The sequence below is a fragment of the Balaenoptera physalus genome (assembly GCF_965194825.1).
Source record: "Balaenoptera physalus genome assembly, chromosome: 5".
NCBI classification, from domain to species: Eukaryota; Metazoa; Chordata; class Mammalia; order Artiodactyla; family Balaenopteridae; genus Balaenoptera; species Balaenoptera physalus.
In genome coordinates this window covers 39,125,947-39,143,318 of record NC_138884.1, presented here as the reverse complement: position 1 = coordinate 39,143,318, position 17,372 = coordinate 39,125,947, and positions in this window count along the sequence as shown.

Below are 17,372 nucleotides of genomic sequence, written 5' to 3'. Positions count from 1 at the left end.
AGGATCACCAGACAGCCACTGCACTTTCAGATGCCAAATCCACTCTCCAGGAAGCAAGACCGTGTGAGGGCTAATGGCCTTTCCCCCAGGCGTGTTGGTCTTTTTGCCTGGGAAGGGGTGCTGGGCACCTGAATCACTGGCCAGCACTGAGCCACGTGTCCCCCCAAGACAGAACATGTCCAAGAAAAGTGAGTGTTGAGCATTCCGGCATCTTTAAAGGGGGAAGGCAAGGGACAAGCCGGTTGGGAATGGGGTTGAGTGAGCCAAGCCCTGGAACTATGTGCTAACAGCTCTTCTCCCAAGAATAAATGGTTTTCACATAACTTGCTGCTCACTGATACTGTTTTGTTCTATTTATTTAGCCCAGGCTCTTGAGTTGCATGTGATGAAGGGTCCTCTTCATTTCATTCCAGTATTTCTAGAGTCCAGTGAGAGCCTTATGGTCCAGCTCTTCCAACCATTTCAAATTGATACAGACAGCTCAGGTTTCTGCCCCAAACTTCTGTCCAATTATATTTATTTCAATATCAACTTTTTTCACTTTGATTCATTTTGTTAACATTCTTTTTACCCTACTTTGTTTATAAGTGAGAGAGCTTGAATTCAAACTCAATCAGATCTGTAGTCACCATTTTTTAGCTGCTTCTAGAACACCTGTGACTCCGGGGATACTTGGACACACTTTGCCATCAAGAGGATTTCCACCGCGTTTGCTCACCGAAGTCTGTATAAAGTTGCCTGGTATGTGATAACACATGAAAATAAAATATAAAAAGAATTATTTATGGACTTGAAGGGTTGGCTATTACAACCCTATCTCAGACCATTCACAAAAAGCAATTCCAGGTCAATTAAAGACTATGAAAAGCAAAATTTCTAGACAGAATGTTAGGATACATTTTTATGAAGTTATGTTGAAAGGATTTCTTAACCAAGTCATAGAAAACATAAACCATAAACAAAAAGAATTATAATTTTGCCTAAATTAAAGTTACTTCTAGATGAAATGAGACAATAATAAACATTTAAAAGACAAGATCCAGAGAAAGTGAAAGTACTTGCAATTTATTTCATGGATTTTTTTTTTAAAACATGACATCCAGAATATATAAAGAAGATCTACAAGTCAACTAAAGAAATAGAAAAGACAAAAAATAGAAAATAGGGGAAAACACGCAATTGGCTCAAGAAGAAATCTGAACAGCCCAGAAATATTACAAAATATATGTTGACCCTCAGTTGTAGTCAGGGAATTGAAAAAAAATTAATACAATATTCATTCACACCCATCAAATTGGTAAAAATGTATGTCTGCCAACACTAAATGTAAGGGTGTGGGAAAATAGGAGCCCTCCAACATTGCTGGTGGGATTTTCGATTGGCACAGACACTTGGAGAGCAATTTGGACTATCTAGTACATCCCAAGACTCAGCAATCCTATCCCCCAGTACATATCCTGAAAAAAACTCTCCAGTGTGCAAGAGAAAACATATGCTAAGGTGTTCACAATAGCTTTGTTTGTGACAACAACAATTTGGAAGCAATTTAATTGTCCATCAGTAGGAAAATGGGTGAATAAATTATATATTCATCCAATGGAATACTATAAAAACATTAAAATGAATGAGACAGAGCTCATGTTTCAAGATAGATAAACCTCCAAAACATGGGGAGATGAAAAAGCACTGCCCTTCATCGAGCTCTGCGCCTCGCCTTCCATTTCCATCCTCCATCTGTTTAAATTCCATCTCTCCTCCAAAATCCTTCCAGAAACTTTCCCTGCTGTTTCCAACTTTGATCCTTCCTTGGGGGCTTGTGGTTTGTATCTCTATGACGCTCACTCTCAGTGCAGCACAGCAGAGTGCCCTAGCATCATCGCCTCCCCGACATTTTTTCTTAATCTTGGATCACTTGACAGAAGGGAAAAATCTTACTTTAATGCATATTTATCAATTGCTCATGAGATTGAAATTTTTTCATATGTTAATTACTTACGTGTAGTTCTTCTGTCGTATTTACAGCATCCCCTACAGCCTTTGAACATGGTGCCTAGCACATATAGAAAACAGCAAAGAAATTTTGACCTGACTTGAATTAAAAGCTAGAAATTCAAAGTAAATCAACAAAAACACTCAAAAAATTACTCCAACATAAGCAGTGTACTAAAATATAATAGCATATCACTAATACTACAAGCTTGCCTGTTGAGGTCCTTTCTTAATTAGGGAAATGGAACACGTCTTATTGCTTATATGATGCCAGGTATAGGAGGCATCCACCCTTTTAGGCTTAAATAGCTTCTGCTGGTTTGAGGAACAAGTGGAATTTGATGCAAACAAAAAGAATACAGATGCCAAGAGAGTATGTGCCAGGAGCCAGTGTTCCCTACAAAGTCTCTAATGTGAGACAGGTACCCACTCCAACAAACCTTGAATTCCACAAATGTATGACCTTACTCCCCAAGTTTAATGTATGTGTCTTTGGAAAGGTTCCTATTAACCTCATGACTTCTGGGGTTTATAGCTAATAAGCAGAATCATAATTGAAATGATTACATAAATACAGAGAGTTACTTTTCTTCCAGAAAATGTAAGCTATTTTTTCCCAGCAGTTCACAGGGCATTTAGTGGTCCCTGGGTTTTCTATTATTTCTTCGTAGGATTCTAGAGATTCCAAGGTTCATTTCCAGACAGCATAGTTTTTCCTAACAGCTTCCAGTAACTTATTCTGCCATTCAAATTCAGAGGTTCAACTTGGGAATCAGATGTTGAGTATAAAAAATATCTGTAGCTAAAAGAACAGCTGTAGCACTGGAATTACCAAGATCATAGCCAGTGACCATCACTGCAATAATTTTCTCTCTTTTCATTTATGAGTAATTTATCACTCTGTCTGGATTTTGACACGTAGCATCAACCAACCCAGATTTTAAAAGAGCACTTGGCTCCCAAAGTGCTGACCAGACAGAATCTCTTCTTTCAAGAGTAGTCAGAACATCAGGGTAGAGCTCCTTAGGAGATTAACTCTAGAATACTACTTACTCAGGATTTAACCTGTAATGAACCCAACTGAATGAGGATGAGGTTTTATGATTATCACAGGACATTAAAAACAAGCAAATTTAAATAAAAAAAAAAAAACCAGAAAGGACAAGATTGTCACATTTCCATTACCTTATCCCTTTATGGGGCTGTATTATAAGAAGGTAAAAACATTATTCAGTTGAAAAGCAAAATAACAATGGCAGCATTGCCCAGAAATATTATGCTTCCTCTGAATATTCTACCAGCTTCTAAACTATATTTTCATTGATATAAATTTAAATGTAACTTTATCTATATGTTGTAAAGTGTTCAAGGGATGTTTCTGCTTTTTGTTCATTTGTTGTTTTTTGTTTTTGTTTTTAGTCTCATGCAAAATAAATAAGACTTTGTACTAAATCTGTAACTATCATGAGTGAATACTTGTCACAAAGTTTTAAAAAAATCAGTGTAAACCAGACTTTATGTTAAAAAGTTCCCTAGGGAACTGGGTTTTACATTTGAGCCCTGTTTTAGCTAAAAGATTTATAAGGGCACATGTAGAAATACAGGTCCCTATTGGGTGATGAACCAGGGGTGAGACATAATTATGATTCTCTCTGCTCTCCATTCCACTGGAAACTGCTCCCAGGAGCCCAGAGGTGAGCTGGTGATCGAAGAAGAACATAAATGCTCTACACAATATGACCATCTGGTCACCTTCCCAACCTCCAATGCCAACCCAAAGGACACTAGAAGGTGATGCACAAATCTTTTCAGATATTCAGTTAATCGGAATATTTGTTTCTCTTGGAAAACTCATGTCAGTGAAATGTTTTGTAGGCCTTGAAGCCAAATTTGGTTGGATCTACTTGTGCGTTATCACTCCAGGCTGCCACTCGGCTCAGCCTGTCACAGGTGCAGTGACAGCCTAAGCAAAAGATGAGGTCGCCACGTAATGTGTGTAGAACAGTCCAGGAATGGAGAATTGAAATTTTCCTTGTAAAAAAAAAGAAAATGAAATTGCTCAATAACTTGCTGAAACTTCTCAAGAGTGAGGTAACACACTGGGAGGCCTAATCTTGGCAGCCCGTCCCCTTTGAAAATGTCCCCAAGTTATCACCTTAAGGGACAGAGTGGGGAAACCTATTTATCAGTCTACTAGGGAGTACCACAAGTTTCTTACAAGCCTCAGGGCATGACAGTATTGTTGCTATCACTGAACTATCAAAGCAAAGATCTGGGCCACCCAGAAAACTCCTCACAGGAGCCTGGTAATCACCAGCCACGGGCTCAGGAACACAGGGGTTGAATGTCAATATTCAGTTATATAACCAAAACAAGATTTAACAAGGAGATTATATGGGAAAAGTGTCTATTCTTTCTCTCGATGACAACCACCCCACCACCAACCACATACCCTCACCTCGGCCAACAGCTAAATGAATGCAACAGGGTTCCAAACTTACAAAACTTTGATAACCACCCTTCCCATATGAAAACTACCATGTTATCAGTTCTAAGAAAACTATACATATTTTGTACCCATATTTTGTACAGTAGGTAAAGGTGTAAAAAGTCAGAAATGTACAAATCTGGAAAAAATTTAGCAAGGTATTGTTCAGAGTATTTTCTGAAAGTTTGTTCCATATGGAGAAGTCAAGTAAGTTCCATATGGAGAAGCAATTTCAAGTTATTATTCTAACCCTGTTTAGTTCTGTGGAATAAAACACTGGTCATCATTAATTGTTTATTCCCTAAAGTAAGATTTCTTACATACTTTTCTAATATTTCTGTTGAGGATTTTCTATTCCTTTGACAAAAGTACTTCACTGTTATAACTTTACTAGCTTGCCACTATTTTTATTTTTCATAATTATTTTATTTTTACATCCAATGTGAGGTTTGTTTCATTGTTTAATCTCATAAAGTGTTTATGGAAATTAATGTCATTTTTAGATAGCCCCAACATCGAGCTTTCTCCACATTAGAATAAATTTCATCTGCTAATTTGTGTAACAATCTGCCCATCAACAAACGGTCTCTTTGCCTGTGGCTTTAGCTTAGGAACTGGACAGTGGATTCACAGATGTCCCTTGTGGTTCCAGGGATTAAGCAGTGTGACCCATGAACCACAAGCCACACGGGATATAATACTGAAACCGTCCTATAACTACTGCATAAATAACAGGTGAAGTTTTCCCATGACTGGCAGCCTTCCTCTTGATCATTAACACAGTTTCTTATGGCTTAAAGCAATAATGCAGTCTGTGAATGTATTTGTGCCTTATTCTCAGTTCTAGAGGACTACTTCCTTATCGTCGGGTGTGTGATATTCAAAGGCCAAGGAGAGTAATCATCACTCTATGTTGCCAAATAAGGACAACCTTTATCCTCCATATTCATCTAACTAGGTCCAAATGAAAAAATTGGTAGTAAACATGGAAATAACACATGCACTGAAATATTTATTTTATGGAGATAGATCTATTTTTAACAACTGACCTTTCAAAATTAACAGCAACATGAAAAAGTAGGAAGGAACATCAGAACAGAAGCAAACAGAGAAAATGTAAGTGCCTACTACATAAGGACATCTGTGACATTAGGAAGAAATGTACATGAGAACAAACAGGGGAGCCAGATGCAGACTCCACCAACTGAGCACTCATGGGTGAAAACGAGCGATGCATCATTAGTCAAAGCAGGACGAATTTTCTGCTGCTAAATAAGAACCTACTACACCCAAGAGTTTGTAAATATCATTAAATGAGAAGGGCAAAGACATAATAAAAGAGGATGCCTCATTGAATATAAGTAATCTAGATTATAATGACCTACCCAAAGGTCATAAATAAATAACATTTGTCTACACAGAATAGAAAGAGCAGCTCATTGAAGCATGTAGAGCAAATCTGTTTGCTTTATGAAATATCTGCAATTATCTGCCACTAGCCATTTGGAAATAAGAAATCACAGTATAATCAGCACCTATTTCCAATAAGAATGCCCTTCAACTGTAATGAAAACTTATTGCATTACTGATAAGTATGAAATCCCAAAAGACAATCACACATGTAAGGTCTGCCTGATGGGATCAGGCGCTAAACCACGTGGAAAGTCATCTCACTTTCAAAGCAGCAAAAGTACTGATGTGCCCAGGCGCCCTCATGAGGCTGTTCTCTCACATCTCCAATGTTTTTAATCTAATCTGCTTTGGCTTTCAACCAGTGAGCCCAAAGAATAAAGAGATGCATCTCAGTTTATTTCACTGGAGTTCATTTGAGAACTGAGTGCTTACTATGTACTAGGTACCATGCTAGACTCTGGTAGCCCAAGAGGGAGAAGGCAGGACTCCTGTCATTCAGGAGCTCACTGTCAAATATGGTCATTCAAGAGGTGATAAAATAAAATGAGGCCATTAGGGTGGGGTCCTAATCCAATATGACTGGTGTTATAAGAAGAGGAAGAGAGGTTAGGGGTGTACGTGTGCAGAGGGACAACCACGTGAAGAGGCAGCAAGAAGGCGGCATCTGAAGCCAAGGAGAGAGGCCTCCAGAAACCAAGCCTGCTGCCACCTTGATCTTGGACTTCCAGCCTCCAAAACTGTGAGAAAATAAGTTTGTGTTGTTTAAGTGCCCGCACTCTATGGTATTCTGTCATGACAGCCCTGGCAGACTAATACAGCATCCTTCCCTGTACCAGGGTTCCTTGGTGAACACAGGAGACAGTGAAGGGAGTTAGATGACCTTGAAAAGGAGCTCATGAGGGAGTTCCTCATCCCCGTATGTGTTCAAGGAGAAACTGGGTGAATCCCTGTCAGGGACATCACACTGGGTGGGAAAATGGACCAGCTGGTCTCGAACCTCTTTCCAACACTTAGATTCTATCATTTTTCTCTACAAACTTCAACTTATCCATGGAAGACAATTATCTCTTCCATCATCAAATATACTTTGGGGTCTCCTATCTAGAAATTTAAAACAAAACAGAAACACATTTAAATACTTTCACTTGACTCCCTCTGGCCCCTCCTTCATTTGACTCCCTAATTTCTCAAACACACAGTGTCTTACTGCTGCCATCATCTTTCTCCCACTTTTTGGAGATGAGTATTTGAAATGGAACTTGAAGGACCAATGGGACCTTACCAAGTGGGAGGGAAAGGACTGGGAGTTGTCTTTCCAGGTGAGGAGAAGGAGGGCGATGAACCCATCTCTACTGTCAGAGTCACAGAGAGCTGAGATGATCTTTGAACAGCTACAGTTACAAGTATTCTAGACTCTTCTGCCAGGCTCAAGAGTCAGCAGATTTGCATCTACTCTTGCTGGTTGTAAAGAGTCAACTCGCCTTAGGGAACTGTGACCTGTGTTAAGTTATTAGCCAGTCTAACCAATTCTGTTGTAAGAAAAGAATAGCAAGAATAGTGGCTATTGATAATACAACATTTTCATTTTGGTCAATAAATTCTATTTCCTACACCAACAAATCATTTTACAAAGCTGTTGCTGAGAGAACCCATTAAATGATAAGTGTGTCCTTGCTCTTCTGTACCCTCTCTTTGGTAAAAATGCTAATGAACAGTAGATTCCCCAAAATGTGAATGGCACTTCGATCAAAAAGTTAATACATCTATTTAATGTCACTGAACTGTGCACTTAAAAAAGGATTAAATGGTAATGTTTAGGTTATATATATTTTACCACAATTTTTAAAAAGTAACACCAAGTTTTAGTCACATAATAAAATAACACCTCTAAGCCTGTTAGCCTTCTAAGAGGGTAGGTAATGGATAAATAAAACCATGTTGGTCAGTGTGGTGGGGTGGGAATAGGAGTGGAGAGTTGAGAATTATATCATCTGTACCCAAAGAGACATAAAGTCTCTATGCTGAGAAAAATACTCAGTATGAACTTGTCTGCAAAACATGAGTTCCCTTGCCCTAGTAGGTTTTACAAGGTTACACTCTTATGCTGTTTGAGTCATTTTTCTACGAGCACTGTCTGTCTACTGTTTTGGAAGGAGAAGGTGAAGGCCCAGGGTGAAGGCCCAGATGTGAGGCTCATACTGTCAGACCCAAGTTCACTCTTCCCACTTGGATTGTCTCTGAACACCAGCGTGTGATTGGAAAAGGGAATGGCTCTGCTCCAGGAAACCCTTCTGTTCTATGTTTGCCTGAAGTCTAGGATTTGATGTCCTACTCTCACTGCAGAGTAGTAACAAACTACTTTGATTATACACTTGCTGTATACACAACACACCACTAAGTCTTGGGGCTGTGGCAGTACCCAAAAAATATACTCCTGCCATCCCCAGGCCTAGACTCTGGATGGGCTGAGAAAATGTGTTTCTAATTAGTAACGGTTACCCTGAGATTACCAGTGAAGATTAATTACAAGGGTTTTTCTTGAAGTGCCAAAACTGTTTCCCTCAGTTAATATTTCAACTACTTGTCATCTATTTTGGAATACAATTTTGACTTCAAATTCAAATTCCAACAACAGTAACAACATTTAAAAAATAATTAGATCTCTTTCCAACTTAGTGAGTCTGATTTTCTTTTGAACCTGTGTAAAGCGTAAGTTGGATTTGCCTGCCCCTTCCAGGGATGGAGGTGTGGAGTCCACCCCTGGCCCAGTCTTTCACAGCTGAGTGGCACTCCACCTCTCCTAATGATTCAGGACTTTCTTTGTTACCTGGGTAAGTCTCTTAACACTTCATTACACCCACATGAGAAGTTTCCAGAGGAAGCCTCCGTGGCTAGAGTTGGCTGACATCATGCACTAATGACTACCTAGTAGAACAAAAATAATAAACAGCACTTACATAAAGTACTTAACTGTACTGCTAAGTGCTTTATTCCTTTCATCAGGCGCATTAGTATCCCGTTCAACTGGTGAAGAAACTGAGGCACAGAGAGTTCAGGTAACCTGTCCAGGATCTCTCAGCTAGAAAACAGTGAAGTTAGATTTGAATGCAGTCTGAGTTTTGACCATCAGGCAGCCCCAGGAATCAGCCTGGGAGAAGCTGATCTCTCCCAGTACCAAATGGATATCTCAAATTAAGCCACAGGATTTGCTTTCTTGGGTTGCAACCCTGTTGCAAGAGTCTCTAAGAAAACATCTGCAATCCTCATTCCCCCTCTGTGACAAGAAAGACTCTGACTCCCCTCCCCTGGGGAGGCTTGAAGCCTGTTCTTTTTGGCATTCCTCGGTCTATGGAAAACAAGAGAATCAAAATAGTTCGGAGGGTTCCTTTCTCTTCCTTCCCTCAATCTGCCATCTTTATCTAATTTCCTGGCAATTTACATTTCATTGAACATATTTGCATAGCTGGATCACCTTAAAATGCCACCAAAAAAATCTAATCCGTGAAGACCAGAAATGCATGTTATACAAAATACATCATAATATGTATTCCTGGCTAGAGCCCTGATAGATTTCAGTTTGCTCAAGGATTTTATTTTATTAAATTATTTCACAAAGTCATTTTATTTCATTAAGAGTTTTATTCTCCCAGATTACATTCTCCCAGAGAAATCATTCTCTAAGCTACATAATGGAAACATATTATTAAAGCAAATTTCCATAGATAGGTCCTTTAGGTAATGCTCTTATTTCCTATACTACTGGAAACACCTATAGGAGTTCATTAAAATTACCAATTAGAAATGTAGAGGAACTTCTATAGCACCCATCAACTCAGGCCTCTCAATTCCAGGGAGCAGGTTTATATTTCTCTAGACCTCTTAAGAGTGGTCTATTTTTATTTCTTCATGTAAGTTGACAATGCCAGTTAAAATGCAGTGGACTCAGATCATAACCTAGCTTGCTGTCATATAGATTCTGCTCTGATACAAATCAAAGCATAACCATAGAAAAAGGTTCATGTAATATTTTCCAATTGTCAATTTTTTCACTAACCCCAACTTTACAGCATATTATAATCTATAAACCTTACCAGTATTTACTTATTACTTGACATTTATTGACATTTATTGATTAACAATAGCAGCTTAAGCACGGTACAAAGCATGGGATTAGATGTGGAGTGTGTACATATACGCTATAGGTGTTGCTACCATTCTCTGACATCCAATTCTTCTCCACTTCCAGCCGCAGGGCAGGAGTGCACATTCGACCCCTCTGAAGTTAGGGGTGACCTTCTTACTCATTTTGGCCAATGGAATGTGAGTGAAAGTGACATGTATCATTTCCCAATGGAAGCATTTACTTCCAGTAATGGATTCACCAGCCCTTTGCCTGTTAAGTGACTATGGGAGCACATCTTGATATGGAAATGCCATAAAATAAAGCAGCTGGGAATGCTGAGCCGAGAAAATAGCTGCCCTGGAAGACCCCCCCGACCCTGACCCACAGCAAACTTTGCATTAGTGAAAGACAGACTTCTGTTGTTTGGTGATGATTGTTACAGCAGTAAAACCTAGCCTATCCTGATTGATATGGTATTGTATGTGATGCATGATTTGCATCACACTGAAGCCCAGGGCTGTGTGTGTAATTCCTAAGTAAACCAGTCAATTTGCTTTGTCAATGGCTAAACATCATTTTAACCCTACCATCTTGAAAATGAGTACTAATGTGTGTTACAAGGAAAACTGAGAACGATAGTTTGCATAAATAAGTGTACATTCCCTTGACTTCTATAAAAGTGAGTGATGGCACATATCTTAATGATTAATATTCAATAGGACCATCCTCACCCATAAATGACAGTTCACTACATCTTGTAAATCAAAAATCTATTTTAGCTAAATTGATTCTAGAAGTAGAACATAGATAGACACAACATATCAGAGAGTGTCCAGCTATTTCATGCCAGCGTGAAGAGCCTCACTAAAGGTCTTATAGGCACACACTATGTGAACAGACAGAGCACCACTCATGTGAGTGTGTCAGACCTATCCTGACACTGTCTCCTTCCAAAACTACACCCACCTGAGAGGAGAAAAGGGAACCCTCCTACACTGTTGGTGGGAATGTAAGTTGGTGCAGCCACTGTGGAAAACAGTATGGAGGTCCCTCAGAAAACTAAAAATAGAATTACCATATGATCCAGCAATCCCACTCCTGGGCATATATCCAGACAAAACTATACTTTAAAAAGATACATGCAGGGACTTCCCTGGTGGTCCAGTGGTTAAGACTCCATGCTCCTAATGCACAGGGCCCGGGTTCAATTCCTGGTTAGGGAACTAGATCCTGCATGCCGCAACTAAGATCTGGCACAGCCAAATAAATAAATAAATACTTTTTTAAAAAAGTTACATGCACCCCTATGTTCATAGCAGCACTATTCACAACAGCCAAGACATGGAAGCAACCTAAACGTCCATCAACAGATGAATGGATAAAGAAGATGTGGTACATATATACAATGGAATATTACTCAGCCATAAAAGAATGAAATAATGCCATCTGCAGCAACATGGATGCAACTAGAGATTATCATATAAGTAAATCAGAAAGAGAAAGACAAATCCTATATGATATCACTTATATGTGGAATCTAAAATATGAAAAGTGAACCTACCTATGAAACAGAAACAGAATCATGGGCATAAAGAACAGACTGGTAGTTGTCAAGGGGGAGGGGGTTGGGGGAGGGATGGAGTGGGAGGTTGGGGTTAGCAGATGTAAGCTTTTGTATATAGGATGGATAAACAACAAGGTCCTACTATATAGCACAGAGAACTATATTCAATATCCTATAATAAACCATAATGGAAAAGAACATTTTAAAAAAGAATGTGTATATATATATATATATATATATATATATATATATATATATATATGTATAACTGAATCACTTTGCTATACAGCAATAATTAACACAACATTGTAAATCAACTATACTTCAATAAAAAAAAAAAACCTACACCCACCTGAGAGTGAACACATTCTACTCCGAGAAAACATGAACTCGTGGAGTGGCAGCCCTTAACCATGACTCATCCTCCCCTCACCTTCCCTGTGGATCACCCTTGTGGTAGACAGAACTGAGCCTTCCAAGGATGTTCTCCAAGAACCAGAAAGTTCTGGTTCCCAAAGTACATTCTTCTCTGCACAAAGGGATATTTGAAATACGTGAATGGGAAAAATGGCTCAGAAAAATAAGAGCTAACCCTTCTCAAATTCTAACCACGCCATTTTTGAGGTTAAAAGCAAAGCTCAATTACTTTTTTTATTTTTCATTGCAAATCTAAAATTCCTCTTTTCAACCAAGTTGAGATGGGAAATATGAGAAAAACAGTTTCTGCGTTGTGGCCAACCTGTCCAAATGCCAGAAGACATTACGATCAAACTAATATGTTGGAAGAAATCTGGACAGTGAGGTGCTTACCCAGACCCATGTTAATCATGATAGGCACAAATCAGTCACTACAAAAGCAGTGCCACTTATGAGCCGGTAAGAAACTGTAGAGGAAACATCAATGCAGAGGAATTCACTCATGAAATTGAATATGGTTCAAATATTATATTCAAAGGTAATTTATTATGACATAGATCAGCATTTGTTGACATATGGAAAGTTGTTATAAACAGTATGTATGTTTGACTGCATTTTTATAAAGCTTTGTGTGTATTCATTTTCTCTTAAATTAGAAAAATACAATTATGTTTCTCATTTTTTGGCAAATCAGGACAGTGAAATTAAAAGATTTCCACTTTCCTCTTTATAATTCTCTGTGTTTCCTGAATCTTTTACATGTATTACCTTTACAAACAATAGGCATTGGTGGGGGAGGAGCAATTCATGAGTAAAAATGAGTTTCATATTAACTTGATTTAATTTTCAATTCATTCCTTCAGTCCTCTATCCAGTTGTCTGCTGTTGATTTGGGAAATGGAGCTGTGCAGGATACATCATTTATCTGTTGGTTAATGAGAATTTCCCATGTATCTATTACAGTTCAGAGTTTCTTAGACACTGAATATTCTTCTCTGAAAGTAACTTCATAAACTGGACAGAATGTAATCTCCTTTTGTTAGTTTAAGCTGGTCCATCTGTTCCTCTCAAGATCTTTTACAGAAGCTTTTTCCGATTGCCTGCTTTCTAATAAGGCTTATGACTATATTCTATCACAATTCAAAAAGGAACTAAGGTTCTCAGACATGACCTACAACACATATTTCACTCTATGTGAATCATCATAGCTTTCACAGCCTTTTATCCAAGTGCAGTGGGGAAAAGTCTTTATCCTCAGAAATATGTGCCATCTTCACCTTTAAAGCTAAATGCAGGGAAGTGGAAATTTTACCTTTACCTGCAAATACTAAACCATAAACCCTTTAAAGTTGGGGACCTTTTGATTACTCCCACAGTATGTGGTAGAGGCCCAATAATCTTTTGATTGGATGGATGGAATTAAACCCTGAGGAACTTGAGGAATTACTTCTTTACGGCATTAGGCTGCTAATTACATCATCTATGGTTAAAGAGAAGAGCAGGGCAGAATATTTGTCCTGCCTCTGGTGATATGGCAACATTCCATGGAAATAATTCAGTGACTACCTGGCTAAGTCTTTAAGATACCATGAGAATATCCTAGGGAATAATACATTCTTTCACCAAAAAATAAATAAATAAATAAAAATCCAAAATAAAAGAAATCTGGTTGTGAGGCACGTTACAAGCAAAATTGACAGCCCCCCTCATCTTTCCCCCTACCACCACACCCAACTGCTCTGAACGGAATGATAACTAGCATAAGAAGTAAAAGTTTCAACTTAATAATACCAAACAGCTTAGAGTTAAAGACTTGTTTATTCCAGGGAAGAATTGATAAAAGAAAACATCAGATAATCTTGCTCATTTTGAAGCTGTAATCCAGACAAACTTGGACATGGAAAGGGTTTCTGAACTAGTACAAATAATAATAAATTAACTGTACTCATAAAAGCACTCTTTTCTTCTTTATTTTCTTCCAGGGCAGAACTTGTCATGGATTTCTTTAATTAATTAAGATTTCAAGGAAACTAAGGAAAAACAGCAAAGCTGTGGACAACATGGCTAAGATGATCCCTAGACACTTCACAGGCTGGCCATCTCCCAGAAACCCAATTTAACATTTGGAACTGTTATTTCTATGTAATATTTCACTCCCTATTGTACCACTGGAGATTTACAAGCTATTAAGAAATATTAGGCTTGCTAATGAAACTTTAACATTTAATGCCAATGAATTCATTCAGAGTGCTGAGTCTGTGTGTTTGGATCCTGTGGTTTGAAGCTACAGGTTACACTATTAGCCCTAAATTAACTAAAAACAAATGCTTTTTCTAATTTACAGATTTCTTGGTTGCTATGAATACCTGTGACTTACTGAGTATGTCATAAAAGGATGAATCACTTTAATGAATCTGACAAATGTCTTATTTTGGGCAACATAAAAATCTACCATTATAGAGAAAGACCCAAACAGACAAACACACACAGAGTATGAAAAGGTGTCCCTAAAAGTCAGTTTGGTAAGAATGACAAAGGGCTTTTGATTCTGGGATTTGTATCTGGAAAGACCGTACATGTGTGCAGGAACTCAGATTCCATCTGTTGCTTTAGAGCCAACAGAATTTATTGTATTGACTTTGTGCTCTTATCTGATGGCAATAAATTCCCACCAGAGTGAAACACCAGCTTAGCCAGTGACCCCTGCTGTTCAAATCAGACAATGGAGCAGGTCTTTCTTCCCAGAGACACTCTGTGGCTTCTGGACGGCCCTCTGTGAATGGCCTTGGGATTCTGCACTTTCCATTCAGGATTTCCTAATGTGGGCAATTAGGAGATGCTTCATTTCAAGAGTCTCATCAGCAGTTGCAACACATCGGTGAGCAATGAACTACTGAGACCCCAGAAAGAGACAGGAAAATTGGGAAGAAAGGGGCAGGGGAGAGGAAAGGGAAAGTATCCACGGGGTTCCTTGCATACACGCTGTGTTCAGTATTTCTTTAAGAATGCCAAATGGACTAGCTGTACACAGATGACACAAACTCCAAGTTTTTGAACCCCCAAGACCAAGGAATTATTACTGGTCCAGCAAATTTGAGACTTTCTGCTGTAAACAAAAAGTTGCTGAGGAGGATACCTGCACTGCACAGAAATAGAATCTCCTTCCCAGAGAGGTCCAGGCCACTGAACCACCTCAGGTGCTTTTGTTTAGTTGGGTGGGTTTCTTTTTGTTTTTTCTTTTGTTTTTGTTTTGAAGCAGAAGCAGCCCAGGGATGCAAGTAGGACATATCATGCCCTAGTTCCATCCTTATTCCCAAAATGTCTAGGGCCATTTTCCCATTGAGGGAACAAGAGAAGAAATGGAAATTGGTCTCTCCCAAGGCAGACAGCCTCCATAATGTGCCTCTAGCTTTTCCTGAGAAAAGTATACTGTCAAACAGCTTTCTCAGTCCATCCAAGTCAGCTTTGACTAAAACACTCCAGTGACTGAGGAAGAGCAAGAAAATGCACTGTTGCACTAGTAGATGATCATTGTAGGTGTAATTGTTTTTTACCATTTTGGAGCGACTGTTTTTCAGTAGTTTTCTATTGAGCTCCAGAAGTATCCATCCACAATGCCTTCAGATCTTTCTCAAAGAGCTAGTTCACTGTACTCGGTACCCAGAGGTCTCGGGAACCAGGGGTTCACACTGGCTTTGGACCCCCACCCCCAAACAGAGAGCTCACACAGACCCGAGCAATTAACAGCTCTCGCCGGCAGGCTCCTTCGCGGCCAAGTAGGGCCCGGGGACAACGCCTGCTTCGCCCCCAGGGAATCGTCGCCCCGAGCCCTGCGCCAGGGCTCCCGTAGAGCGCCGACCACAGTCTAGTCTCCGCCGCCCCTCCCGCTCCCTTCCTCGGCCAGCTCGCCGAGTATGAGCCTCTCTGGACCCTTCGTTTGCTCTTGCAGCGCGGATCTGGGGCCCATCAGCCCCTTAAATCTTAAAGAAGGAGATAAGCGCAAGAGCTTGGGTTAGCAGCTGGTAAACTGTTCGCTCTCAGCCTTGACTTTTCTTAAAATGCGAGGCAAAGGCTTTGCGGTCGCAGGCACAGACCTTGGTATTGGAAATCCGCGACTGAACCCTTGGACTCCGAGGGCCCAAGGGGAGCACAGAGTGGGCAGCAGGGGAGCTGCGGGCACTTGCCCCGCGCGCGCGTTTGCGCCGGGCACCTTCACGTCCAGCGGCAGTCGGCGTCCCGGCGGTGGGTGCAGGGTAGCGCCCAAAGAGAAAGAACCAGGTAATCCCTTCCCGCTGCACATTTAAAAAACAAATGAACAAAACACCCTCACGCCTAACGTGTAAAAATATAAAAGATCTCAGAGCCTCAACAGAGTAAAGGAAGCCGATTTGCAACCCTAAAGGGGTTTGGGGAAACTATGTGTTTTGGGTAATGGCGCCCCCAGATGGCTGCCGCGAATCCCACAAAAAATGCTGGGGCTGGCGCGCCGCTCCGCCCCCGGGGAGCAGGGAAGGCCCGGGTCCCCAGTCCCACTAGAAGGTGACGTCACCCACCCCGCCGGCCTGCGCGTGGACGAAAGCCAAACCACCGCGCTGTCCTGGCAGGACAGGGTGCATCCCCACAGCCGCCGGGGCAGGAACCTCACCCAGCTGAGGCACGTGCAACACCACCAGCTGTGCCACACGCTGTGTGACCCTGTTCTACTTCCTTAACCCCTCCGTGCCTCAGTTTCCTCGTGACTAATTATTTGCAAAATGATAATAATCACACCCACCTGCCGGGTGGTAGTGAGGATTTCCGGGAACAGGGGTAGCGCTCAGCCGGTCTGTCAGGGAGTTGGCTCGGGGCGTCCTTCTCAGTGCTTACCCAGGGCGCTCCGGGCCTGCCCTCTGTAACTGCATTCTTCCCCACTCACGAGTTGTTGTAAAGGCTTAAATCGCAAGAGGCCGTGCATTTTAACAGGAAGCGTCGAAAGCCAAGCTTTCAAATCTAGTGGGGGCTAAGAAGCTTGTTTCCAGGTCGAGGTTGCCCCTCCACCGGTGCTAGATTATGAGAAATTAAGGCGTCGGTTTATCACACGTGTCGTTCACCCCCTTCTTGCTTGCACTCCCTCTCGGAAATAAGAGTCTGAACGCCTTTACTCAACTATTCTCGGGGTGGTGGGTGGGGTGGGGTGGAAGGCTCGGTTTCCCTGCTTCTCCGCCGAAGCAGAGCAGACGCAGGGGTCTGGAGGCCCCCTGGAGACCGCTCCCAGCCCCAGGGCAGAATCTCTGGGCCGCAGAATGAGGGTCCTGCCTGCCCAGAAACTCTTCCAGCCAGCACAGGTTTAACCAAGCAGCCGAACTGTTCTGGCGAGATTGGCAGGAACTTTCTTTGTG